The 26,861-nt window shown below is 41.8% G+C and overlaps 1 protein-coding gene across 1 annotated transcript in view; it reads right to left on the bottom strand.

Annotated features, from left to right (window-relative positions):
• Positions 1-16,056: 16,056 nt before the first annotated feature.
• LOC142675830 (oocyte zinc finger protein XlCOF29-like) overlaps positions 16,057-26,861 on the bottom strand; it is a 31,778-nt gene continuing 20,973 nt past the window's right edge. Inside the window, exon 4 of the mRNA XM_075847231.1 lies at positions 16,057-18,554. The gene's annotated coding sequence lies outside the window, so the exon portion shown is untranslated. The remainder of the gene's footprint in view (positions 18,555-26,861) is intronic.

The raw sequence follows: 26,861 nt of genomic DNA, 5'->3' as shown, positions 1-26,861 counted from the left end.
CGAGTCTAATAGCTCCAGGATTGGAACTAAGCGAAAAATTAGGAACATCAAATTTAACTCCTCCAAGAGACCTCCTACTCAGGCTAAGTCAGTTCCAATATGTCAAACTATCCCAGTAACTCAATCCGGTGTTGGGTCAAGCTCTTTATCTACATCTCCTTTTGTGCCTACCATTTCAAACACACCATCGATCTCTCGTCCAAACACCAGACAATTGATCAATACAGGTGCTGCCAGTGCCGCCCCCCCCTCAAATGGGTTTCCTTTTTTTAGGACCACCGAACCTACACTGGGGTCTAAAAACAGTGATGAGAGTAACCAGATCACTTATAAACGATGACGATAAACAAATCTGTAATATTTCAACCATCCAGCTAAGTCCACACCATGAAACCCTTCTACGTAGGGGTCTTTCCTATACTCCAATCCCCGCCTTTGACAAATTCAATTGGGTCAAGGATGTGAATCTCTTTGCCCGTAAATTGTCCTTTGGCAAATATTTTAAGAATAGTGCAACTGGTGACAGTGGTATCGCCAGGATGGAGGATAGGACCCTACGTGACCTGGAGACATTATTACTGGAAAACGAGGTGGGTGGCACTGTTGCAGAGGGCCCCTTTACGTCACTTAAACCCAGATCTAGACTTACTCCACCTTTCTCACAATACGCTCACATAGACATTTTTGTCAAGATGGTGAGTGCAGACTTGAAAAAATTGAGATCAAATAGAGAGAATAAATTTAGTAATCTGGATGCGACAGAGAGGGTGGCACTTGAGGACCTGTGTCAAAATGAACAACTTATCATCAAACCCTCTGATAAGGGTGGGAACATTGTCGTAATGGACGAAAAAGATTATGTCCTAATGGTACACGTATACCATTCTAGACAAAAACCCTACAGACAATTATCTTATTGAACTTAGAACCATCCTTGTCGAGGCAAAGACACAGAATATTGTTCGGGTACTAATCAGTCTCAACCGGCAGGGATAATACGCTGAGTTCGTACGAAAGGAATCACACCACACAGAGTCTGGTACAAAGCTCCTCACTCAGCATCAGGAGAGGCATCACTGCTTTATTACACACATTTGTTCTATATCCCCTTTCTCCTGGGGGTGGGTACATGTTATCACACTTTTATAAAAGCACGTATCACTGTAAGCCCCTTGTTACTTGTGTCATCCTTGGATAGGTTCACACTTATCTGGTCCTTTAGATATGTCTTCATAGTTCATAGTTCGTTCATACCAGGAAGTGACTTGTTATTTTATTAGTGCGTAGTCCCTGTTCAGGGGCCATCTTGCCACGTATACTTATCTAATCCTACTATTGCTTCATCACAATTATGTACACAACTCTATAGTCTATATTTTATTAAAGAAAGAAAATTATTATAAACATTAACTTCTGTCCACTCCATCCTTCACAGTCCCCCCTTTTATCATTATTTTCTTCATTTCTTAACCTAAGTGTGTCCGTGCTCTGGGAAAGGGGAGTAAAAGGATTTTTTCACCAGTTTGAGACGAGCCTCCCCTATTAGGAGACCCCCCTTTGTAGCTGGACTTAAAGAGTCGGTGCACACCCTACACTATCTATTCATCTTCAGAACAATAGTCTCGATAAAGGGTGGTTGTTTTCATGGATGGAGTTGGTAAAAGTCCTTCAATTTTTTTGTTTACTTTAGTGGCGGAATATTTCATCCATTCCAACCATAGATTTGTATACCCAAATCCAGTTTCCATAGCCATAGTGTCTTCGAATCCTGGGTCCGCGATTGCAACTATTTGTGAGATGGTTCGGATCCTAGGGGCAACGGGGTTTGGCTGTTCAAGAATCAATTTTTCCCATTCTGTGGAATTTACCATATCCATAATTCTAAATGGACCCTCAGGTCCCACATAGCCGAGATTCCCTGTATAAGACGACAGCCAATACTGTCCATTTTACAAAAGTTGATACATTCTGTAATGTTCTATATTCGGTTAGCATACTTTCATTAAAAACATTTAGAAACAGTTCATCTATAGCTAACCCTTTTTGCTGTAAGTCAAAGGTAGTAGGTAACCATGACGCACCTATCCTTAATGCAGTAGATGTGTCATCTCCCACTGAGTTTAATTTGTTCATAACTGTTTCTAACTGTATACCATTCAATACTCCTAATCCCGTTCCTAGCCCTCCTAATAGCGGGTCATACCATTCTCTTTTTTGTCTATGACAGCTGGGGGATTCAGGGAAGGAAATATTGAAGTGTACATTCTTTTTCTGCTGTTGGGTTACAGCGCTCTTACAAATGTGTGGGATTCTTTCCAGACTTTGTACTGTTATATGTGGCTTAAAACTATCTCTTAAAATTATTATCAAGAATACAAAATATCTTCTATTTCTTATTTGGCTATTATTCATACATAATATCATCCCATCAGTTTCTTTTATTACAATCGTAGAGTTGAGCCTCTCCTTGTTGCATCTTTCGTAAGTCTTATTTATCATTTTGTTTCTATTTTTACTGGTTGTATATTTCCGTAGATACTGTAAATCTGGTTCATAACAACAAAGCAACAGCCCCGGCGTCTCTTCTTGTATGCTAATGTTGGCTGTTTTGTCTATGTGAAGGTACACAGTCCCTCCATGTGGTCCTTTTTTCCAAGTCCCTTCGGTTGTAGTCACATTTGTAGTATAACACGGGGCATTGGCCTTACAGGTGTAGTTACCCTGCTTTCTATCACTGTGGCATTCGCCCACCCTGTCCTGAACTGTTCCAGTGATTCTGTACTGATTACGTGTACAGGAGTAGCAGTTCTGCCTTTTTGTATAAGAGCACACGCAACAACCGCCGCAACAACCGCAAAGATCTTCATTCTTCTGGCTGAAGAACCTTTTTACAATGACTGGCGTGAATCCAGCTTGCCTTTCCTTCGAGCTTCACTGAGGTGCTTGTAACGAGCAAAACTTGAAAAGGACCATCAAACCGTGGCTCAAGGCTCTTCCTCACGTGTCTTTTGACAATGACCCAATCTCCTGGTTCTAGCTTATACGTCCCTTCAACTGAATCAGGACCTGGAATGGAAGCAAAGACTTGTGCATGCACCTTGGTCAATTGTTTGTTCAGCGTTGATACATAATCTGTTAGTCTACCATACTGCATTTGGAGCACCTGTGGAAAATAACATCCTAATCTGGGAGCCGACCCAAATAAGATCTCATATGGGCTGAGACCTGTTCTTTTTGTGGGCGTGTATCTTACTGAGAACAAGGCTAATGGTAGACACTCGGTCCATGGTTTCCCGATTTCTACCATTGCTTTTTGGATTTTCAATTTGAGAGTCCCATTTAGTCTCTCAACCTTCCCACTGTCTATGGTTACAGTCTATTATTTGACAATAATCGAATGTGTAAGTGGCTACATGGGTGTTGCTTGAATTAAACCAGAGGACAGTCATATCGTCGATCTTAGTGACCGCTACCTGTCCGGTTACTACCCATGCTGTACCACACAAAAGGATATACTGGATCATTTCGGAACTTCCACTCGTTTGCAATGGGAAGCGTGAATCCAAGTAGGGCGACCCTCAACTTTCACAGCGGTAGGGGTGGTCAATATGACTTGGTATGGGCCCTCGAATCGTGATTCTAGAGATCCTCGGACATGCTTCTTGACTACCACAAATTCTCCAGGTTGTGGTAGTCAAGTATTCTCGTGGGTGGTAGTATCTGCTTCCGGATCTGGAAAAGAGGAGTATACTGCAGAATGTGTTATTGTCAGTTCCTTACATAATGCAATTACAAAGTTCACTAGATTGTCATTTCCCATGCTAAGCTGCTGGGGGTAGTAGTGGCCTAACCTTGGGGGACCACCAAATAGTATTTCATAAGGCGTCAATCCTGTAGGGGCTTTAGGGGTGTTCCTAACCGAGTATAATGCTATAGGTAATAGTTCTGGCCATGCCATGTTCAGTTCTTGGCTGGCTTTCAAAAGTTTGTTTTTTAGGGTACCATTAAGTCTTTCTACTTTCCCGCTACTTTGAGGATGGTATGGAGTATGTAGTCCTAGATCAGCCCCGACTAATTTCCAAATTGCCGATGTGATATCTGCAGTAAAGGCTGGTCCTTGATCGCTTTCTATTACTTCTGGAATTCCGAATCTGCATATTACTTCCTTCATAAGTTTCTTTGCAGTAGTCCTGGCTGTCATATTGGTGACCGGGTAAGCCTCGGGCCATCCTGAAAACATATCGATTACCACTAGTAGATATTCGTATTTGCCACTTTTAGGCAGTTGTGTGTGATCTATTTGAATTCTTTGAAACGGATAGGATGTCCTGGCGAGGTGTTTTGCAGGAGTGGTCATAGTCCTTCCAGGGTTGCATCGATTGCAGATTATGCATGTCCGGCAATACTGGGTGACAGGGGTGGATATTCCTGGGGCCAGGTATAGTTTGTTGATTGCCGTTACCATCTGGTTTTTCCCTCGGTGGGTAGGACCGTGTGCCCACTGTACAATTGCTGGGTACAGGGCTCTCGGGAGGGCAACTCGTTTGTCCTTTCTCCATATTCCTTGTTTATCCACACTTGCTCCTTCCGTCTGCCATTGCTGTCTGTCCTCAGGGGTACTATTGTTCTGGAAGATGGTAACTTGGTTGATGCGTCGGTCCCTTCCACATTTGGTATCTGTTCTCTGGCCCGCGACCTAGTCATAATCTGAAGGTAGCTTGTTTGATCCGGACTCCCTTCTGACTCTTTTCCGTAAGTTGCTGCCCACTTTGCCGTCTCGTCTGCCAGCTTATTTCCTTGTGCTTCTTCTGTTTGGGCTTTTCCATGGGCTTTGGTCTTGAGTATGGCCACTTTTTCTGGACGAGTCAAGGCTTCAAGTAATTCAGCCACAGCTTGCGCATGCCTGATTGGGGTACCAGCAGCTGTTGCAAAACCTCTGATTGCCCAGATCTGTCCAAAGTCGTGAGCCACACCGAAGGCGTATCTGGAATCCGTATATATCTTAGCTGTGTGGTTGGCCGCTTCGTGGCATGCCTCTGTGAGGGCTTTTAATTCAGCTTCTTGTGCAGATTTGTGGGGTGGCATCCGGCCTGCTCGGATGGTTTCGTGCAGTGATACCACAGCGTATGCAGTGTGGAATTTACCTTGTTCATCAGCATAACGTGATCCATCAGTGAAAAGAATGAGGTCCGGGTTGTCAAGTGGAGTGTCAAATACCGTGGAGGGAGATGTCGCTTGCTGCTGCATAAGTTGTAAGCAGTCATGAGATTGTGCATGATCTGATTCCATATGGGGTTCTTGGTCTTGATCCCCCCTTACAAGGGGCAGAAGGGTGGCCGGATTGAGCGTATGGCAGCGCTGTAAAGTGACGTTGTCTGGAAGGAGAAGAGAACATTGAAGACGCATACGTCGTTGTAAGGAAAGTTGTTTTTGTTGACTTTGAAGTATGATTGCGGATAAGTCATGTGGAGCTAAAATGGTGACTGGATGTCCGAGAATAAAGGGTGCTGTTTTGTCCAGTAATATCTGTGCAGCCAGCACAGCTCGTAGGCACAATATCATTACAAAAGATGAATTTAAATCAATGTTCATCCCTAGTCCAACAATCCCTACTTTTTACGCGCTCCCCAAGATACACAAGACCAGTCGCCCTGTCCCTGGCAGGCCCATTTTATCAGGCAATGATAGCCTTACCCAAGGCATCAGCCTCTATGTGGATGAGATATTATCATCATTTGTTACCTCACTACCGTCATACCTCAAAGATACCAAAGAAACTATTACCAGGATCCAGGATATCCAGGTCAATTCATCTACCCTGATTGCCAGTATAGACGTGGAGTCCCTTTACACAAGCATACAACATGAATTGGGTATTATTGCAGTCACTCATTTTTTGAGCACTAGGGGCACACAATTTCAGATGCACAATAATTTTGTTCTATCACTTTTACGGTTTCTTTTGACTCATAATTATTTCATTTTCGATAGGAAATTTTACCACCAGATGAAAGGCACAGCAATGGGCACACCATGTGCCCCCACCTACGCAAACCTACTTTTGGGGTGGTGGGAAGATACAATAGTTTTTACAGATGATCTACTCTGCTACACCTGTCACATACTATTCTGGGGTCGTTACATAGAGACATACTGATAATCTGGGAGGGAGATTCTACCACTTTCCTGGACTTCATGTCTATACTGAACAATAATGCTATTGGTATGAGGTTCACGTACGAAATTCACCATAAAGAAATTGTATTCCTTGATCTCCGGATATCCCTGGACCCTGATGGTAGTGTCCAGACCAAGATTAGCCGTAAGCCTACGGCCACCAACAGTCTTCTCCACTGGGAGAGTCATCATCCCCCGGCTTTGAAAAGGGGCATCCCAGTGGGTCAGTACCTGAGAGCTAGAAGGAACTGTTCAGATGAAGCGTCTTTCGAGGCTGAGTGTGATGGTCTCTTTCAGAAATTCACAGCCCGTGGTTGCCCTAAAAAACATTTACATAGGGCCTATGCCAGGGCCAGGGCGACAAAAAGACAGGATCTCCTGTGCGGATCGGTATCCATCAAAAATGCTAACTCCGCTGTACCCACCTCGGTCATTAGATGCATTGGGACTTATGATGCATGCTCCTCCCAGGTCAGAAAGATCCTGGAGAAACACTGGCCTATTTTAAGAGCAGATCCGGACCTACATGACCGGATTTCCCCAGTCCCTAGTGTTACATATAGGAGGGGGAAGAATCTACGGGAACATTTGGTTCATAGTCACTACTCGCAACCGTCATCTACTTCGAAATGTTGGCTTAAGACAGCGATTACGGGCTCACATCCAAGTGGCAGATGTTCATTCTGCCCCTATATGCCGGTCACAAAAAACTTTTTGAATATCTCTGATGGTAAGACCTATCAGATAAAACAATTTATGAACTGTCAGAGTAGTGGCCTAGTTTATGCGGCTCAATGCCCATGTCCGAAACTGTACATAGGAAAGACTATTCAGGAACTTAGGAGAATTTCTCGACACTGTTTCTCCATCACCGGGAAGGAAGATACGCCACTGTTGAGACATGTCCGCTCTCTGCATGGTGGTGATACCCGGGTACTGAAGTTTTGGGGAGTATCTTTGATCAGGATGGGCCCGCGTTCGGGCAATCTGGACCGCAGATTATTGCAGGAAGAGGCTAGATGGATATATCGCCTCAATACTCTGAGTCCCACTGGACTCAACGAGGGCTTTAACTTTGCAGCTTTTATCTGATGGAAGAACTTCTGTCTACTGTGGATACGTGTGACACATGCGGATGGACGTATTCATGGGCAATGTGGTTGGGCTGACCACCTACTATATATTATACGTATTTACTGGTTTTAGTGGAGGGTATAGTGCGATATTGCACACCTTTCTGTCCGATCAATCGTTATATGATGCTGAAAAACCTTTTCTATTTTTTCAGTCGGTATGATAAGGTAATACTGACTGCTTATAGTTTTTTGTTTTTTCTCTTTTATCATGTATTGAAAGATTTTATGTTTATATGTAGGAAGAAAGTATGTGATCTGTAATTAAAAGTTAACTTTTATTGATATACATTAAATGAACAATTAAGTGAACAATTAAGCTATGTGGTCATATGGTCTAAGGATCAGTATCTACATGAGGCGCAGAGACAACTGATGGACAAGGCATGCTATCGCCCATTATGGGGTGACCCCACCTCACAGTTTGTCAATGATTATAATGACATGATTTCAGAGGGTTTTGAAGGAGGTGCAATTACGGCTACTGAGAGGGAAGTACAAAACCCTAGGATCTCCACATTTTACCTCCTTCCTAAGATTCACAAGAATTCCACTAACCCCCCGGGGAGGCCCATTGTCTCTGGTGTGGGAAATTTGACCGAAAATTGTAATCACTGGTTGGACCATGAATTGCGTGATCTTGTCTACCAGTTGCCTTCCCACACCAGGGACACTATGCAGATCCTCAAGGATCTGGATGGTAGTACCTTGGAGGTGACTGACTGGCTGGCTACCTGTGACGTGGAGTCCTTGTACACCAGTATTGACCACGACACAGGTTGCAGCGCAGTGGAATTCTTCTTATTAAGGAAGGATGATTACAGTCCGATACGCAGGACTTTCGTTTTACGTGCACTGAGGTTCATCCTCAAACACAATTATTTTGTTTTTGATGGACGGTTTTACTTACAAGTGCGCGGAACGGCGATGGGAGCAGCAGTAGCACCAACTTTCGCAAATCTCTACCTTGGCTGGTGGGAAGAAACATTTGTCTTCTGTCCTTCAATGGATCAATTTACAGCTAACATCAATGTGTGGCGGCGTTACATTGATGACATCATGTTCATCTGGAACGGTCCCGCCAGTGATCTGGAAAACTTCGTAAAAATTCTTAACACCAACAATTTCAATTTAAAATTGACTACTAATTACGACCAACACTCAATCCCTTTTCTGGACGTGAGGATCTTTGTGAACGAACATGGAATCATTGAGACAGACCTCTTTCGTAAGGAGACGGCCACTAACAGCCTTCTGGACGCCACAAGTGCTCATTCTAATAGTACTATCAAAGGGATCCCTAAAGGGGAATTTTTGCGTCTTAGACGGAACTGTTCAACCTTTCAGCTTTTTAAAACAAGGGCTGCTGAATTGAAAAACAGACTGTCAGTGAGAAATTACTCTAACAAAAGTATCAAAAGGGCATACAATTGGGCATTGAGAACTGAGCGTCAAACGCTGTTGGTCCCAAAGGTGAAGGTAGATGTGGGACATGAACAACCACGTTTCATCACAGATTTCCATCAGAATTGGGATGAAATGAATAACGCCCTTAACCGCCATTGGAATATTCTGCTCAGTGACCCCACATTGAAGAACCTTTTGGGAAACAGAGTGTCTCTGGGATATAGAAAGGGCAAGACAATTTCGAACATGTTAGTACGGAGCCATTTCTCAAGATCTAATAGTACCAATACCATCCCAAACCCTGGATTTTACCCTTGCAAAATGTGCAGGGCCTGTAGAATATTGGTACAAAAAAGACACTTCATAGATGCACATGGAACCCGGCATAGCATCAGGGACCACATCAGGTGTGACACACCAGGTGTGATCTATTGTCTTGAATGCCCTTGTGGCCTCAAATACATTGGCAAAACAGTGAGAGAATTACGCATCCGTATCAGGGAACACATCAACTCTATCATCAATTATGACAAGAATTTTACTGATTGTCAGTCGAGAAATAAACCATTCTGCCCTACCCCAATAGCCAGACACTTTAAAATTAAACATAATTTGAATTGGACCACTCTCAAAGGCTGGGCTATATGCCAAATACGGCTGGGCATTAGAAGGGGAGATTTAGATCTGGCACTGCTCAAAAAAGAAAGCGAATGGATCTTCAATTTCAATACAGTTAATCCATTTGGACTGAATGAGAACTTTGGGTTCGGTTGTTTTCTCTGATAATTGACCAAGTTCCAAATGTGCGTGGGACCCTCTGATAAATCAAAATGTGTATGGAAAACAATTTTTTTGAGGGGTTTTTGAAGGATTTTTGATAAATTCTAATCATATAAATATTTTGAAATTTAGGTTTAAATTTAATAATTTAGATATCATAATACATATTTTTGTGGTACATATTCTTCTTTTGCAATTGTTCTGGCCCATTAAGATCCAGTTGATCTTCAATTTGATACTTGATAATTTTTCAAGTGTCTAACCTGATATGAGCAGTTACAACTTTTTGCTCTTTACTCAATTGTTCATTCATTCAATTTGACCTGCATTCTCTTCCTGACCTATGATTGGCTGGCCTGGATGTCAATCATTCTCTGCCCTATTTATAGGGCAGTTCAATGGCGGTCCCCCACCCCTAGAAGTAGCCAGAATGCTGGCGAAACGCGCGTCGGGTGCTCTTACATTTTAATGTCCACTGGTGCACTTAGGGCCATAGTTGCCATATCTAGGCTCATTTGCTATCGACTGCTTCCACTGCATTGCTGACAGTAGCCGGCTGTTCAACTTACAGCACGAGCGTGCTATTAGCGCAGCACACCCTGCTGTCACTCCCGAGCAGCTGGGTGTCAGCTCCTACCAGCCACTACGCTCCTTTTGACCACCGGTGAACCCACCGTGCGGTCTTATCATTGGGCTCATAGCACCAGCACAAGCACACCCCGCTGTCATTTTTGAGCGGCTGGGTGTGAACTCTCACCAGCCGCTACGCTCTTCCTGACCGCCGGTGAATTCACCGAGCGGTCCTGTCATTGGTGCACTCACTGGATCAGGGCTGCTGCCTTGCAGGACAGCTCATCCTGCGGGGCTCCCTGATCTCTCAGCACTGGAGGCATCGCTCTGTTCTGAGAACCATTACACTTGCCAAGTCTGACTCCACTGACAGTTGAGTCACACTTCGGCAGAGTGTTGCGTTACCGCCTCTCAGCTGATGCTGAGCGCGGCCACAGCTAGGCAACCCCGGCTGTTCCTGCAGATGTGAAACACAACACGATCAACCTACTGCCTTACATCTGCACATACTGCTTTTGATTCATAATAAAATTTATTCTACCTTCTCAAAGCCCTATGTCATTCAGTATGGTGATCACATTGCTATATAATTGACAGCTCTGCAGCCATCACTGCGCCACACGCTCAGGTTTTGGTTCAACTAGATCTTTACCTGGGGGCGTATATAGCAAGGTCACATTCACACTGTGCTGCAGCACAGCCGCATGGTAGTGCTATCGGCTACCATTGCCCTTATAATTGCATAGCTGCAGTCTTAGACCTCAAGCATGGTAGCGCAATAGTGTTTCCCTCACTGAAGCACTGGTGATAGCAACACAATCCATTTATTATCCTTATACCATACTTTACTACACATGGCCCACAGGTATGTGAGTTTGGGGGTCACTCACACATACCTTGGTGCACCATTGGACTTTTAGCTTAATTGTTAATTTAATGTATATCAATAAAAGTTAACTTTTAATTACAGATCACATACTTTCTTCCCCCTTTCCCTTCCTCAATCATATGACTTTATTGGGTGGTGCACACCAATGTGATCTCTTGACAATCTTGTGTGATAGGTGGTCTTCCACACATTTCCTATGTTTATATGTATTACTGCCACCTTCATTGGACGTCGACCCTTTGGTCGGTATGCCCCCTAATGTTGGATGATATAATGTGACCACGCGCGCCGGGGGGGGGGGGGGGCGGACACTTGCCTCTGCCCCATCGCCGTGACTCTATCTACCAGTATGCCTAAGTCAGCACTGGGTCCCCTTGGTTCATGTATACATTTATGCATCAATGGGTGTTCGTTCACACCATGCGGTTTTGCCGGAGTGGCGGTATGCGGATGCTGCCTGGACACTTATGATCCTTTACTATTTGTGACGAGATCCGCACCATGCTTGAACGATGTACTGTCCCTGACCCTATGTGGTGCTGCTGGGTGATGATAACACACAGGGTAAGACAAAGATGAAGTGTAACATAGATTCTACATAGAATTGCAGTTAGTGACTGACAACTTGACCTTTATGGTGCTGCCGCAGAGAGCGGCGCCTAATGTGCTGCACTGATTTTGCACTTTGTTTTTTGTTTTGCATTGGTGCTTGTCAGGTGCAGGTGCAGTATCGCAGCATGGGAGTGATTGGTTACTCTCTGTGGTGCGGCATTTGTATGATCTGGCACGGGAGGATTTACAATGATGCAGCTCAGCCGTCTAATCGATTGGCTGTCTGAGATATCAGTCGCGGGGAAGAGGGGGCGGGGACTTTGTTTCTTCCCCCTTGCGTGGCGCTGAGTGTAGGCACAGGCTTCCCTCTCATTGGCCTCGGTGTTATATCACCGATTGGCCAGTTGATCTGTCAGTTACGGCGTCATGGGGGCCCGGCCGCAATGATGCCCTGTGATTGGTGGCAGTGATTCTCCGGCTGTTCCGTTGTGACAGCTTAAAACAACGTGGCTTTTTCGGCGCGACCTCATTAAGCCCCTGAGGACGCTGTATAGCACAGCGAAACATGTCGGGGGGGGGGGGGGGGGCTCTAATACACACTTTTTAATCTAAATACTTACCTCCATTGCTTACTAATAACGCAGAGTGTCTGACTCGCTGAGCTGCAGCCAGGAGCAGCACTGCAACTGATATACATATATGTGGTGCACAGCCTATTCAATCATAAATGGAGGTGATATTTCTCATTTTAAAACAAACTATATGTAGTTAGTCCTTTTTGCTCCAAGAAGCATAATAAAATTCAAATTTATTTAGTTTATTTTGTTCACACACTCATCATTGGTAGTTGGTGTTAGAGGAATTGCTCTGCTGGTAACAGCTTTTTGTAAATATATGGTCAATAATTCCTACTAACTGCCGGGGTCCTCTTTTGTTCTTGTATTATAGATGGTTTTGGACACTGCCCGTTTATATATACTTTAACCGATTGGTTGTTTTGTGCACATAGCGGTTCCTACCTTGCCGGAAAGGGGCCTGTTATGGTGTACTGCGTCACTTGGCACGTTCGTCCCTCATATAGGGATTGATGGCGCTAAAGAGACGTACAACCAGTCACTGAAAAAAAAAAAAAAAGCTTGTCATGACAGCCCTGCAGGTGTTCTTCTATCTAGTGAACAGACTCGAGTTTGCAACATAGTTGGATACATTTTACTCCATTTGTTTGAAGATATTGCCAGTCACTCCAGTACAGTTTATTTTTTCCTCTCTGATTTTATATTAGGACAGAATTCTGTCCACAATGACATCATAATGGCACAGATGCAGGACAACTGCTTCTTCAGCAAGGCATAGTCATAAGTACAGGCAAATACGTCTATAGCAACATGCATCCGTTATGAATACACGGCTTCACATCTCTTCTGTATGCCGCACAAATGTATTAATGTGGCATATTTCTAACAAAATAACCCTCTACCACGTCTTCTCTATTTTATCTGGAAATGTAATAAGAATTTGAAGAAAACATATACCCATAATGTCTGAAATAATACCTATTATTTCCTCCTTTAAAAATGTTTTGGTCCGCATGCTCACTATACCACTAGATGAATACCTTTAGGGGTTTAGTTTTTAAAATGGGGTAATTTCTGCGTGTTTTTTTTTTGTTGTTCAGGCTGCTCAATGCCTCTAAATGCATGATATGAGGCCTAGAATTTCCACAATTGTGCCCTGAAAGCCAAAGGGTGCTCCATCTCTTATTGGCCCAGCCACACGTCTAAGAAGCAGATTGGGGCAACAATGGGGGTATTTTTAAAAACAGGAGAAACAGGGTGATAGATTTAGTGGTGTGTTTCTTCATGTTCATGTTCGCTTTACAAAGAAATGGGTCTTCAAACTGATACTTTTATGAAAAAAGTTAAATTTTTTTTTTTTTCACCTGCTATTCATTAAATGTAGCAAAAAACTGTGGGGTCAAAATACTTCCTATACCCCTAGATAAATACCTTAAGGGGTCTAGGTTTCTAAATGGGGTCATTTATGGGGAGTTTCTATCGTTCTGGCAGCTCAAAGCCTCTCCAAATGTACAGTGGTGCCTAAAACACTTTCAAGCAAAATATGAGTCCTGAAAGCCTCCGGGTGCTCCCTTCCTTTTGGGCCCTGCCCTGTGTGTTAAGGCAACTCATTAGGGCCAAAATGTGGGTATTTTTGAAAACAGGAGAAACGGTGATAGATTTTGTGGTGTGTTTCTTCATGTTCATGTTCGCTTTACAAAGAAATCGGTCTTCAAACTGATACTTTTATGAAAAAAGTTAAATTAATTTTTTTTTCACCTGCTATTCATTAAATGTAGCAAAAAACTGTGGGGTCAAAATACTTACTATACCCCTAGATAAATACCTTAAGGGGTCTAGTTTTCTAAATGGGGTCATTTGTGGGGGTTTCCATCATTCTGAGACCTATGAGCCTCTGAAAACCTGGCTTGGTGCAGGAAAACAAAATGTACTTCAAAATGTATAAAATTATTATTCAATTTGTAAGTCCTCTAAATTGCTGAAAATGTATTTTATTTTTTCAAAACTGCTGCCAAAATAGAGTAAACAGATGGAAATACATATTTAATTTAAAAAAGTGTACAGTATGTGTACATATGTGACATATTGCAGTTAAAAATAGGGAAAAATGTTAATTTTTACAAAATTTATTCAATTTTTCTATTTTTTAATTAATTTCTGCAAATTGTATCAGTCTACTTTTGCCACTAAAATAAAGTACAACATGTTACGAAAAAACAATGTCAGAATTACTTGGATATTCAAAACTTTCGCAGAGTTATTCTCTATTAAAGTCAGACATACCAGATTTGACAAATCTGGCTTGGTCATTAAGGTCCAAACTAGCTTGGTCATTAAGGGGTTAAAACTTACCATATTGTGGTCACTATTGCCCAAGTACTCCCGGACCTCCACATCGGATATTGTGTCTGGTCTATTAGAGAAGACCAGATCCAGCACATTATCCTCTCTGGTTTATTAACCATCTGAGTGAAATAATTGCCTTGAATGGTGTTTAAAAACTTGTGGCTTTTATCACATCCGGCAGCCTCTATGTCCCAATTAATGTCAGGATTATTAAAATCCCCCATAATAAGGACCCCATTATTATTTGCTGCCTTTTGTATTTCTTGCTGCATGTTCGGCGGCTTATAACAAACTTCAATTAATAGTTTAACCTTTATTAACCGTTCCATGAATATTTACTCATAAAGACTCCACACTGTCACAGTCTCCCCCAATGTCTTCATTCAGGACTGGTCTTTTACAAACAGACAAACCCCTCCATTTTGTTTTTAATATTTTCTATCCTTTCTGAATATGATGTAGCCCTCCACATGTTACCCAGTCATGGCTTCATCCAGCCAGGTTTCTGTTGTGCCCACTACATCATAATCTATGTTGGTCATTAGAATCTCCAATTCATCCATTTTACTTGCAAGACGTCTTGCACTCGGCAGCATACATTTGATCTTACTGACACCTTTATTATTCTTAGGCCCATATTTATTCCTATTCATGTCCCTACTCAACTTCTAACTGCAGCCCCCACTAAATCCCCATTAACCCCTGCTCTATCCCCCCTATGTACTCTATCTAACCCCGCTTGAGTATCCCCACCCTCCCTCCCTTCAGATCCCAGTTTAAAAGCTCCTCCAGCCGTCTAACCATTCTTTGCCCAGCACAGCTGCACCCTCCCCATTTAGATGCAGCCCGTCCCTACCATAGAGCCTGTAGCGACAGACAATTCAGCCCAGTTCTCCATGAACCCAAACCCTTCCTTCCTGCACCAATTTCTAAGCCACTTATTTAACGCCCTAATCTCCCGCTGTCTTTCTAGTGACGCTCGTGGCACTGGTAGTATTTCTGAAAACACTACCTTGGAGGTCCTCGACTTTAGCTTCTCTCCTAGTTCCCTAAAATCATTTTTAAGGAACTTCCATTTCCCACTGACTTTTTTATTAGTACCGATGTGTACCAGGACCGCCGGGTCTTCCCCAGCCCCACCCAGCAACAGGTCTATTCGATCCGCAATATGCTGAATCCGATCACCCGGCAAACAATACACTGTTCAGCGTTCACGGTCTCAGTGACAGATGACCCTGACTGTTCGCCTAATAATAGAATCCCCTACCGCCAGCATGTCTGACCTTTGCAGCACTCCTACAGTTTAGGACTAGCCTCCCTAGCACTTTTCACACTACCCCTTCTTCTGTTACCCAGCTGCTAATCTGAGGATCCTGAGCTTGACCCCCTCCCACCAGCTTCATCTCGGTGGCCCCAGCCAGTGTTTGCTCAGTGAGCTCTAAACTCCTCTCCAGGTTTACAAAGCTCCTAAGTGCTGCAAGTTGAATATTTCGATCCAATACCTGGGGTTCCAAATACACAACACGCCTGCATCTAGTGCAAAGATATTCACACCTTGTAGCATTGTCCATGGAGCACAATTTTAAATGGGATAAACAGTCTAGTAGCACAAATAATTAATTTATTTTTATAAAGAACACACAACAATGCACACAGAAAATTGACCAAACCATAATTTCCTATGTCCTTTTGTTAAACAATGGCCTTGTGCTTCGCTGTGCACTTATCTGCAAAATAGCACTTTACTAGTGGATTCTACGAGGATGAGCCGCCCAGGTCCTGATGCAGTTTAGCAGTCTCAAACCATAACATTTCCTCCACCGTGATCTCAAGTTATTTACAGGTTTCTTTCTGGTGAAACACGTCTATAATTTGTCAAACATATCTTCTAGTACTGGGGACAAATAACTTATTGATTCTTATTTCCATAGCAGACTGTTCCAGAAGTGAGGTGTTCACGACCAAACTATAGTCTTGCTCTGATGTTTTTTCTGGATAACTAAGGTTTTGTTTTGGCACACCCCATGTAGTTTTCATTTTTGCAGCATTTTTGGAATGGTAGACATCAAGAGTGTCAAATCAGCATGTAGATTTTTAAAGAAATTCTGGTATTCTCAGAAACTTCTCTCAGCATCTTCTGTTCTGCTCTCAGGCTGATCTTACGGAGACAGACTGGCCGGGACCAATTGGCAGTTGTCTGAAATCTCCACATGTAGATGGTTTTCGGGACAGTGGAATGATTGACATCTGTTAGGCCATCTACCCTTTCCTGAACCAGACATCCATAAACTTTCTGAAGGCCTCAGGGCGCCCTGGGTCTCGGGCTGGTGAGATCACACATTTCAACAAGTAAGGGTAAATCAAAAATAAGACACGTTCATCCTAGTTTCTCGCTAAGTCTGGAATTACACACATAGGTTTTTTTTTTTTTAGCCAAATCCAAGCATGTATTAAAAACAATTGGGAAATAGAAATTAAGGACTTATACTTTTCTTTCCGGATGGGTCCAATTCTGGCTTTGAGGTGCAAATTTTCATGTGCATTTTTGAGATAAACGGCATGTGTGATTCCAATTCACATATAGCAGTTTTGTTTCAGAAATGTCTGCGGCTGTCCTTTTCATCTGAATAGTGATCTCAGAATCAATGAGGATGCTGCAGGAACAACCCCACTCAGATGTATGGAACTATTTAGTTTCAGAAATTTATGCTACAAATCTGCCGCAAGTGAATCTACCGAGGGTAAGAACAGACGGAACGGCATACACAACCCTACCCACATAGGTGACGAATTGACACACGATTTAGCTGGTAAATATTGTTGTATTACCAGAAATTCGCCACCAAATGGGGGCGTGATTTTGGGCATCGACCTTGATTTTAATTCAGTGATAAATACACTTATGACATTTCCTTAATGAAAATAAATCTGTGAATACTTAATTTATTCAACTGCAAAGTTACTTTGTTAGTGTTTCTATTCTTCAATTCCATCACCTTAATCTTTTTATACTGTTTTAATGAAATTAAAATATAAAATTATCCATAAATGTAAAAACAAAACGTTTACATTGTCCTTACAGTCACTCTGGATTTTCCTGCAGTGTGGGGGAATTTATGAATACAGTAATAAGAAGCGAGTTTCATGGTGACAATTCAGTTTCTCTGCTTTGTAAGTGTACCAGGCTCTTCTTTTCTTCCTTGTATCCACGATACTTTTCCTTCATAGATCCCGGTCACAGTTGATCTCAAGTAAATATAATTTGGGTGTTTGGCAGATCCAGGCTAATTCCACCCAAAAAATAAACAAACACTCTTATTGGCTTTTTAATGTCAGTGAATTATCTGATGTGTGTAAAATCTTTTTTTTGCTCTTCTAGCATTCCCACATTATAAACGAGAATATGGTTTCTACTATGTGAATTCTCTTAGGAGTCACAAAATGTAAATTTCTTTGTAAAACATCTTCCACGTTTAGAACATCAAAATGGTTTCTCCCCTGTATGGTTTCTCTGATGAGCCCTAATTTTTCCTTTAGTAGTAAAACATTTCCCACATTCTGAACACAAATATAATTTCTCTCCTGTGTGACTTCTCTTATGTACAATAAGACTTGATTTATGTCTAAAACATTTACCACATTCTGAACATGAAAATATCTGGTCTTCTGTGTGACTTCTCTCATGTATAACAAGATTTTATTTTTCTGTAAAACATTTCCCACATTCCAAACATGAATATGCCTTCTCTCCTGTGTGAATTCTCTCATGTTTAAGAAGACTTGACTTTTCTGTAAATCTTTTCTCACATAATGAACATGAATACGGCTTCTCTCCTGTATGAATTGTTTTCTTTGTAAAAAGACCTGAGATTTGTGTGACCTGTTTACCACATTGAAACCTTTCACCCCCTTTCTGAGCTATACTAGTGGTAGCAATCTGTGATTGGTCAGGAGAAGGCTCCTCAGGATTAGTGAAATTATATTATAGGTCTTTACTGTGAAGTCCTGGATGTACATTGAGGGTAATGAGGTCTTCGCCTGAAGAGTACTGGATGAGATCTTCATCTTCTACTTTATAATTTTGCAATAACGTGAAGTTTCCCTCAGAGTTCTTACTGGGATTTTCTGTTAGGATTAAAACATTTGTTTTGTGATTTTGTTTCAAAATAGGAATGTTGACAAATTTATAACATTTATACTTGGCTGGAAACACACATACAGTGTTTTGAGTCAAAGTCAGAAGAGGATCAAGCAGGAAGAAGTTTAAGCCATGCCTTTTGAATCCACTCCTAGCTTCAGCTCAAAAACAATGTTTGATTCCAGCCTTATAACACTGTGTATAACACTTTAAAATAAATCTATGACAGTCCACGATTCTGGTCTACATTCAGTTCCCCACTATTAATTTATTACAAAAAGCTTGACTTACTAAAATTATTTTTTATGAAAGAAAAGCAGAACCTTGTCTGGGAATGAAGCCTGTTCTCTGACAACACATTTGGCCCTTTAAGTACTAATAAGACAAACAACATCTTAACTTAATAATGTTACAGACAGTCTAATATTGGCCACAGTCTACATTTAACAAGATAATGTGTCATGAGACAAAGCACACATCTCAGCCTGAATTCACAGACATGACAATGAGGTCTGTATATCCTAATGGCTGAACAGTCACTGGCTCTCAATATTATAGAACATCTTTGGGATGCAGTGGATGACAGAGTGAAGTTAATAATCAAAATTTGTAATGAAGGTTTCCAGAACTTTGTTATATCATTCCACTAAGAATTCGGGCTGTTCTAAGGGGAAAGAGGATCAAGTACGGATAATGTGAACATAATGAATTGAAGTGGCCTCATTCAAGCTTTAGTCATGTGACAATTTAATAGCAAATTGTTGTTCTATTTCTCTGCCAACCTATTTTTATTTGGTTTTCTCAGAACATACAGGGCTTCGATATTGTGTAATAAAATAAGCGATATATTTAACTGTCATGGAGTGGGAGAGTCAGAGAGGAGAAAACTCAGCTGGATATTTTAAAACTTTCTTGCAGAGATAGGTGTGGACCACCAGGACATTTATAATCTATGGGCAGACAGCAACTGGTTAAAATAGGTGCTTCCTAATAATTTAAACCCACTTTGAAAACTTCTTAAAGACCCTTAAAGCATACCTAATTTTTAGACGACTTCTCAGAATAATCTGTTATATGTGTGTGTGTGTGTGTGTGTACAGGAGAAGTAACACAATTCTGGCCATTAAATGACTTGTATTTGGCATTTTTACTAGCAGTTTTCCCTCTGCAGGCTCTGGAGCCTAACTGCTATCATGTCTTCTTTATACTGCACATACAAAGAAGAGAACCACCCTGGTCCACTATCTCTCTGTAGCACGCCCTTAGTAGCTGCAGCAGCATGGAGCACATTAAACAGAAGTAAGGAGCAGTGTAGCAGAAAATCCAGCACTGGGGTGACATATAACTCTTACCAGCAGCATATGTACTGTAGCGCCCATGGGCGCGGGCCGTCGGGTTTACTCACCTCCCGACGCCCGCAGCCATGGATCTGTGAGCGCTGGCCTCCGTCTCCCTCCTAGGAGATGCCAGCGCTCACTTCCGCTCCGTCCGGCTGGGTCCTGTAGGGTGCGCGCGCACACTCGTGCCCGGCCTTAAAGGGCCAGCGCGCGCAATTAGGAAATCATCATCATCAACTGCCACAATTTCCTGGTCTATAAGAAGGCCCCTGGCCTTCTAATCCTTGCCTGAGCGTTGTTAGTCTTTCCCAGTCTGTCTCGCAAATGGTCCCTTAGTGTCTCCCGTTCCAGCTGTTACCCGTGCCCTGTTACCGTTCCTGTATTCCGTATTGCTCCTGTGCCTACCCGCGTTCAAGTGTCTTCTGCCACGTCAAGTGCCATCTGCCATGTCAAGTGTCATCTGCCACGTCAAGTGTCTACCGCTCATCGGATACTGCCCGCCACGTCTGGCGCCACTTGCCGCACCTGCCTCCATCCGTGCTGAAGCCACAGCCACCGCCCGGACTATTTCAGGTACCCAAGCATTACTGTCTGCCATTTTACTTTCGCATAGACTGTGACCTGGTCAGCTGCCTCCCCGCTACGGCGGAGCGGCCTAGTGGGTCCACAAACCCAGTGTCACGGACCTTCCTCTTTCAGCAGGATGCAACACCATCTGGGTGGTGGTGGACCGGTTCTCTAAGATGGCACATTTTATCCCGCTGACCGGCCTACCCTCTGCTCCTCGACTGGCAAGTTTCTTCATTCAGCACATCTTCCGCTTGCATGGCTTGCCTCTTCACATTATGTCCGACCGGGGGGGGGGGGGGGGGGTTCAGTTTACCTCCAAGTTCTGGAGAGCCCTCTGTAAACTCCTGGATGTGAGTTTGGACTTTTCCTCTGCCTATCACCCCCAGTCCAATGGGCAAGTTGAGAGGATCAACCAGATCGTGGAAAATTATCTCTGCCACTTCATCTCTTCACAGCACGATAACTGGGTACAGCTTCTTCCATGGGCCGAGTTTTCATATAATAACCACACAAGTGAGTCCACCACTTCCACTCCGTTTCACATCGTGTACAGTCAACATCCCAGAGTTCCTCTTCCAGTGTCGACTTCATCTCAGGTACCCGCTGCTGACTCTGCATATGGGGACTTCCTACAAATCTGGCAACAGACCCGGTCCTCTATTTTGCTGGCGGTAGATCGCATGAAGCGAAAGGCAGATACCAAGAGAAGAGAGCCGCCTCAGTATCTTCCTGGGACTAAAGTCTGGCTGTCCTCTCGGAACATTCGCTTGAGGGTGCCTTCATACAAAGTTTGCTCCCAGGTTCCTTGGTCGTTTCGAGATCCTGCAACAAATTAACCCTGTTTCCTATAAGCTGCAGCTGCCTCCTACCCTCAGAATCCCTAACTCCTTCCATGTGTCCCTCCTGAAACCAGTGGTCCTGAACCGCTACAGCAAGACCTCTAGTTCCACAGTTGCTCCCATCGGCCCTTCTGATGTATTCGAGGTAAAGGAGATCCTGGACCGCAAGAGGGTAGGAGGAAGGACTTTCTATTTGGTGGACTGGAGAGGGTTTGGTCCTGAGGAGAGGTCCTGGGAGCCAGAAGAGAACCTCAGCGCCCCTACTCTTATTAAAAAGTTCCTCTCTCACTCTGGCCCCAAGAAGAGGGGGCGTAAGAGGGGGGGATACTGTAGCGCAAATCGATGTAGCTACTTACCTGCAAACGCTGATGCTGCTGCAGAATTAACTGTAGCCTCTGGTGCCGATGTGTCCTCGCTCGTCCGACACGATGCAGGACCTGGGGCAGGAAGTGAGTGACGTCACAGCGTGATCTCTCGAGAACACGCTGTGTGTCTGCACTGCCAGAAGCTGGGCGTTGTGAAGAGAAGTGGATGATACTTTGTTAGAAAAGTCTTATTTTAAATTTATTGTTACTTCATGTAATAGATATTAAATGTGCATACAGGGTTCTCAGAAAATGCTTTAGCTAACAAAAGGTTAAATATGTTATATTCTTAAGTGTGTAAGTCGGTTGGATTTCTTAATAAAGATTGCAATCTCCAGAGGAAGTCCAACTGACCTAATCTCATTTTGAGGGGTAAGACATTTCATATGACAGGATAGCCACAAACGGTTTTCAGTTGGTATATGTGTATATAAACCTATGCTTATGTAAGGACGGCAGACAACTGCTGATTTCGACTTGTCTCCTCATCGATGAGAATAAAACTCTTATTGGGATGAAAACTTGAATCATTATTGATAAGTATGGAAAATTCTTCTAACATCTTGGTCCTTCGAAGCCGGAAACCAATATTTCCAGACCCTCGTCCACCCGAGGACTGTACACCGTGCACGGGGTGAGTCATCAAAATACTCACTTAATTCAAAGACCTCCGGTTAAATTACCGTTAAAAAGAGGCCAGTCAGACGGAGGGACGAGGTGTGGAATGACGGTTTTTAAAAGAACATAGTAAGGAGAATTGAGGATTCGAGTTTTCATCTGAATAACGGTAATATAATTTTGTATATATGTGTTTTTATTATTTTTCATATTTAGATGTTATAAGGTTATGTGATAAAAAAACAAAAAAAAAAAGATAACGTAAAAAACCTGAGTTGGAACTTAGGTACTAAGACTGGGTCTTAGTTATATTAAGCACAGGTCTTAATATAAAAACCTGGGAATAGCGGTTCTCGAGGTTAGTAGTCCATAGCCTATGTGAGAAGGCTACAGGTAATAAATAACTCCGTGCAGCACGTAAAAGATAAAGTACTTGGAGATTTGGAGGATCTCCTATAGAATAAGTATTATGATTATTTCTTATAGAGTATTATGATTGTTTCTTATAGAGTATTATGATTATTTGTTATAGAGTATTAGGATTATTTGTTTTATAAAGTTTAAGATTGTGACTAAAAGTATTGAATAATTGAGATAAACTAAATCCAAAGTTAAAGAAAGATAAAGACTTTCAAGCTGTGGTGTAAAGACACATCCAGGACATCTGCTGCTGGTCTGACCAGCCTCTTATTGTCTCTGGACGCCCCTGACACCAGAAGTTTTAAGGTAATCAAGTATTTCTTTGGTGAAGTTGAAAGAAATGGTTGTTATAGATGAAACATATATGAGACTCCTTGACTGTGAAGATTGAATGTATGAAGGTTAAATAAATAAAACCCTGTGTGTTTAAGGGAGTCCGATTAGGAATGGTCCTTTGTAAAATTGTTACAAGGACAAATCAGTAGGAAAAATACTGTTAAAACACCCAGGAACATGAAGTATATGACTGATCAGCATAATACTTGTAAATATTGTTGTGTTTTGTGTGTGTACTGTGACTTTGGTGAAAATACCTTGTGGTCAAGATATATGAGGTATACAGAAATATAGAATATGATAGTAGGTTTTGTTATTCATATCGAATTTGTCTGTTTGTTAATCGTTAATCATGTGTCTAGTCTAAATGTGATAAAAGTGAGAGTTGAGACAGTGTTTCACATTTTCTCGTCGTGGTCACCTTGGGTGAGCGACATTACTGTCTTGGGACTGTGTTTTGGTAAGCAGCTCTAGGCGTGTAGAGTGCAGCGAGTCCTACAGTCCAGGGAGAAGAACGTTTTGGTGCAGCAAACACTGTTATTCAATATTCCCAACTGACCATCAAAATTCTACAAGACTCTTTGAATGAGATCAAATTAGAGTCAGATCATAGAACAAATAGAATAAAGGGATAAATTAATATTAGTAAGTTAAATTGTCACGTAGCAAAAAAATGGATTAACATCTATTGAAAATATTAGAAAAGAACAAAGGCACACCAGATTGTTTTAAATCTCTTGTCCTGAGTGTCTGTTTGGATTGTTGGCTATTTCTACTGGAGGTTGGAGAATAGTCAAAATAATTGATAAAGGATACAAAGTTAATCAAATCTTTTCATATTAAAAGTGCTCGTAAGACTCCTATTCTAGAAAAAAGAAAATAAACTATTTAGGTGTCCATTAAATAGAGAGATCGACATATACTAAAATTGCTAAATTAGATTTCCTTTCAAAAGGACACTGCTCGTAACATGTGTAACGTATCAGGAACAGCTTCAACATGTGGTTGTTTGTGTTAAAAAGTATTAAAATATTCCTTTAGAAAGGGATGTTAAGTATATGCACAAATTAGATGTGGTGAATGTACAATGATGATGATGATAAAGGTGTGGCAAATTTGGATTTAAAAGGAATTTGAGAGTAATTGAATGTTATAATTTAGTGAAGGAAAAAGAGAAGTGTGGTTTTGATTGTGTAAGACGACGGTTGGAAGAATCTCACAAAGGGGAACAAGGTAGAAGGTTGACAGAATGTTAAAGAAGGTTGTTTATATAGTTCAAGATGAAAAACTTTCATAGAACAGAATGCTGGCTGGTTGAAAGACCATGAAATGATCGGAAAAGCAGAACTATAGAAGAGTGTGTCAATAAATGTTGATATGTATAGCATGTGCATAAAATAATAGCATTCAATAATAGTGACTGTAGTAGTGATAAAGAGTAATACAGATAGGTACATTGCAATGAGTAAGGTGGATGATAACGAGAAGTATGATGTAGACGTGTATACAGCGTGTGTCCCCGTGTATACAGTGTGTGTCCCCGTGTATACAGCGTGTGTCCCCGTGTATACAGGGTGTTTGTTGCAGACTAGTCTGAGGAGGAAATGAAATTGTGTACTGTTTGATGTGAGATGTTTTTCTCAATCCAGATTAAGAACTGAATTAATTGAATTTCAAATTATTATTATTATATGTAAAATTAGTGTGTAAAAAGTTCTAGAACATTGAACTATAGTACAAGATTGTGTAAATAGACTGACTTTTTAAGTAATTAATTAAAGTTAGCTGTATAAAATCAAGTTTTAAATACAGTTTCCTTAATGTACGAATTTGCAAATGACAAAGACTTGTTTGATATGGAACATGAGTCTGATTGTCACAGTTTAATGTAACTTGACGCCCAAGGGTTACCAGGTGTCACTGATGTACCTCTGACTAACTATGATGTTCAGTAATTTGTAGACGGATCCAGATACTGGAATGAGCAGACAGGACATTTCACCACCGGGTATGCAGTAGTCCAGGAAGGTAAGACAGTGCTGAAAAAGTCACTGCCCTCCAGCAGTTCTGATCAGGAGGCAGAACTCATGGCACTCGCAGAAGCATGTAAGTTGGGCACAGGTAAAAGGGTGAATGTCTATATAGACTCGAGGTACACCTTTGGAGTCACACGATTATGACACAATATGGCGAGCAAGAGGCTTTCTGACTGCAGCAGGCAAATCAATACAACACTGGTTTGCACCTGGATTTCAGAACGCAGCTGCTCAACATGTAGAGGGTTGCCTGACATGCGTCAGACACAACCCCGGTAAAATGATAAAAACACCCAGTAAGCGCACGCCTTGCCTTGATTACCTCTTCCAGCGACTGCAGGTGGACTACATACAGCTACTCGAGGTAGGTGTATATGAATATGTCCTTGTATCTATTGAAGTGTTTTCAAATTGACCTGAGGCATGGCCAGTAACCAAAAAAACATAGCTAAAAATACTGCTAGGAAAATACTCAGTGAAGTAGTATGCTGATATGGGGTCCTGAAGTAATCGAGAGTGACAGAAGAACCCACTTCATAGGAGAAGTATTAGGGCATATACTTACTAGCCTCGGCATCACACAGGCATTCCATACACAATATTACCCAAGAAGGTAAACATCTAGATGAAGGAAGAAAGTCAGCAATACTCCAAGCACCGAAACCTCTGACAAAAAGACAAATGATGTCCTTTTTGGGTATGACTAACTTCTGCAGGAGTTGGATATGCTGATATTACAGGACCATTGATGTCTTTGATTTATGAAGAGGCATTTTTTTTCAGATAAAACAGGTTCTTGTAGGATCTTCAGTGCTTGGACTAACTGATTATTTAATAAAAACAACAAAGATTTTTTTTTTTAATTCAAACTGTAGATTGTAAAAATGGATACATGACTTCAGTGCTAACACAGGAGTATGGGGGAAAGGATAGACCTCTAGCTTACTACTCATCAAAACTCGACTCTGTAGCTAGAGCCTTACCTCCATGTGTTCAATAAGTTGTAGCCGCCGCAGAAGCTATAAGAGCTTCCGTTACATTAGTGTTATTTATGATAGAAAGATGTACCACTTTAAATTTTTCGACCTTGATGTCTACTGCGGAGGATGGTGCACCACATGATTGCCGATCCTCCATAGCAGAAAGAGTGTTAACAAGATCAGATCTTAAAGACATTCCACTACTAGATAGTGATCTCATACTGTTTGTAGATGGATCTTGTAAGAACAAATACATCCTACCCAGCAACAGATATGAAGCTATATTGAGCCATCGGACAAGCCATGTCTCAACAGGGGGGATGGTAGAAATCATATCTAAAGTGTTCACGGCATATGGCTTTACTAACTACTCTAAAAAAAAAAAATTATTCGTTTAACTTGTTTAACATGCGCCAAACATAATCTACAGGGGAATGTAAAACCAAAAAGAGAACAGTTCCCAAATCCACAATATCCATTCTAACACATTTGTATGGATTTCATTGAAGTTGTTTTTGCTTCCTAAGATATTAGGTATATGTATAAGGGTGTTGATTTGAAAAAATTTGGCTTGAGACACTTGTCAGATAAACTATCTGTGAATATTATGGTATCTATGGTATCTATGAATATTTCTGTGAGTAGATGTTACAGGTAATAAGCTCAGATTAAGGTACAAATCCTGCTGAAAAGGGTAACAACATGTGTGACATAAAATGTACCCAGTAACTACATATTATCTATGTGCCCTGTCCAGAGGGACAGAGAAGTTTCTCTCATATAAAGGTGTTTG

Source organism: Rhinoderma darwinii, chromosome 1 (genome assembly GCF_050947455.1).
Source record: "Rhinoderma darwinii isolate aRhiDar2 chromosome 1, aRhiDar2.hap1, whole genome shotgun sequence".
NCBI lineage: Eukaryota > Metazoa > Chordata > Amphibia > Anura > Rhinodermatidae > Rhinoderma > Rhinoderma darwinii.
This window is presented reverse-complemented; position numbering and strand designations above follow the sequence as displayed.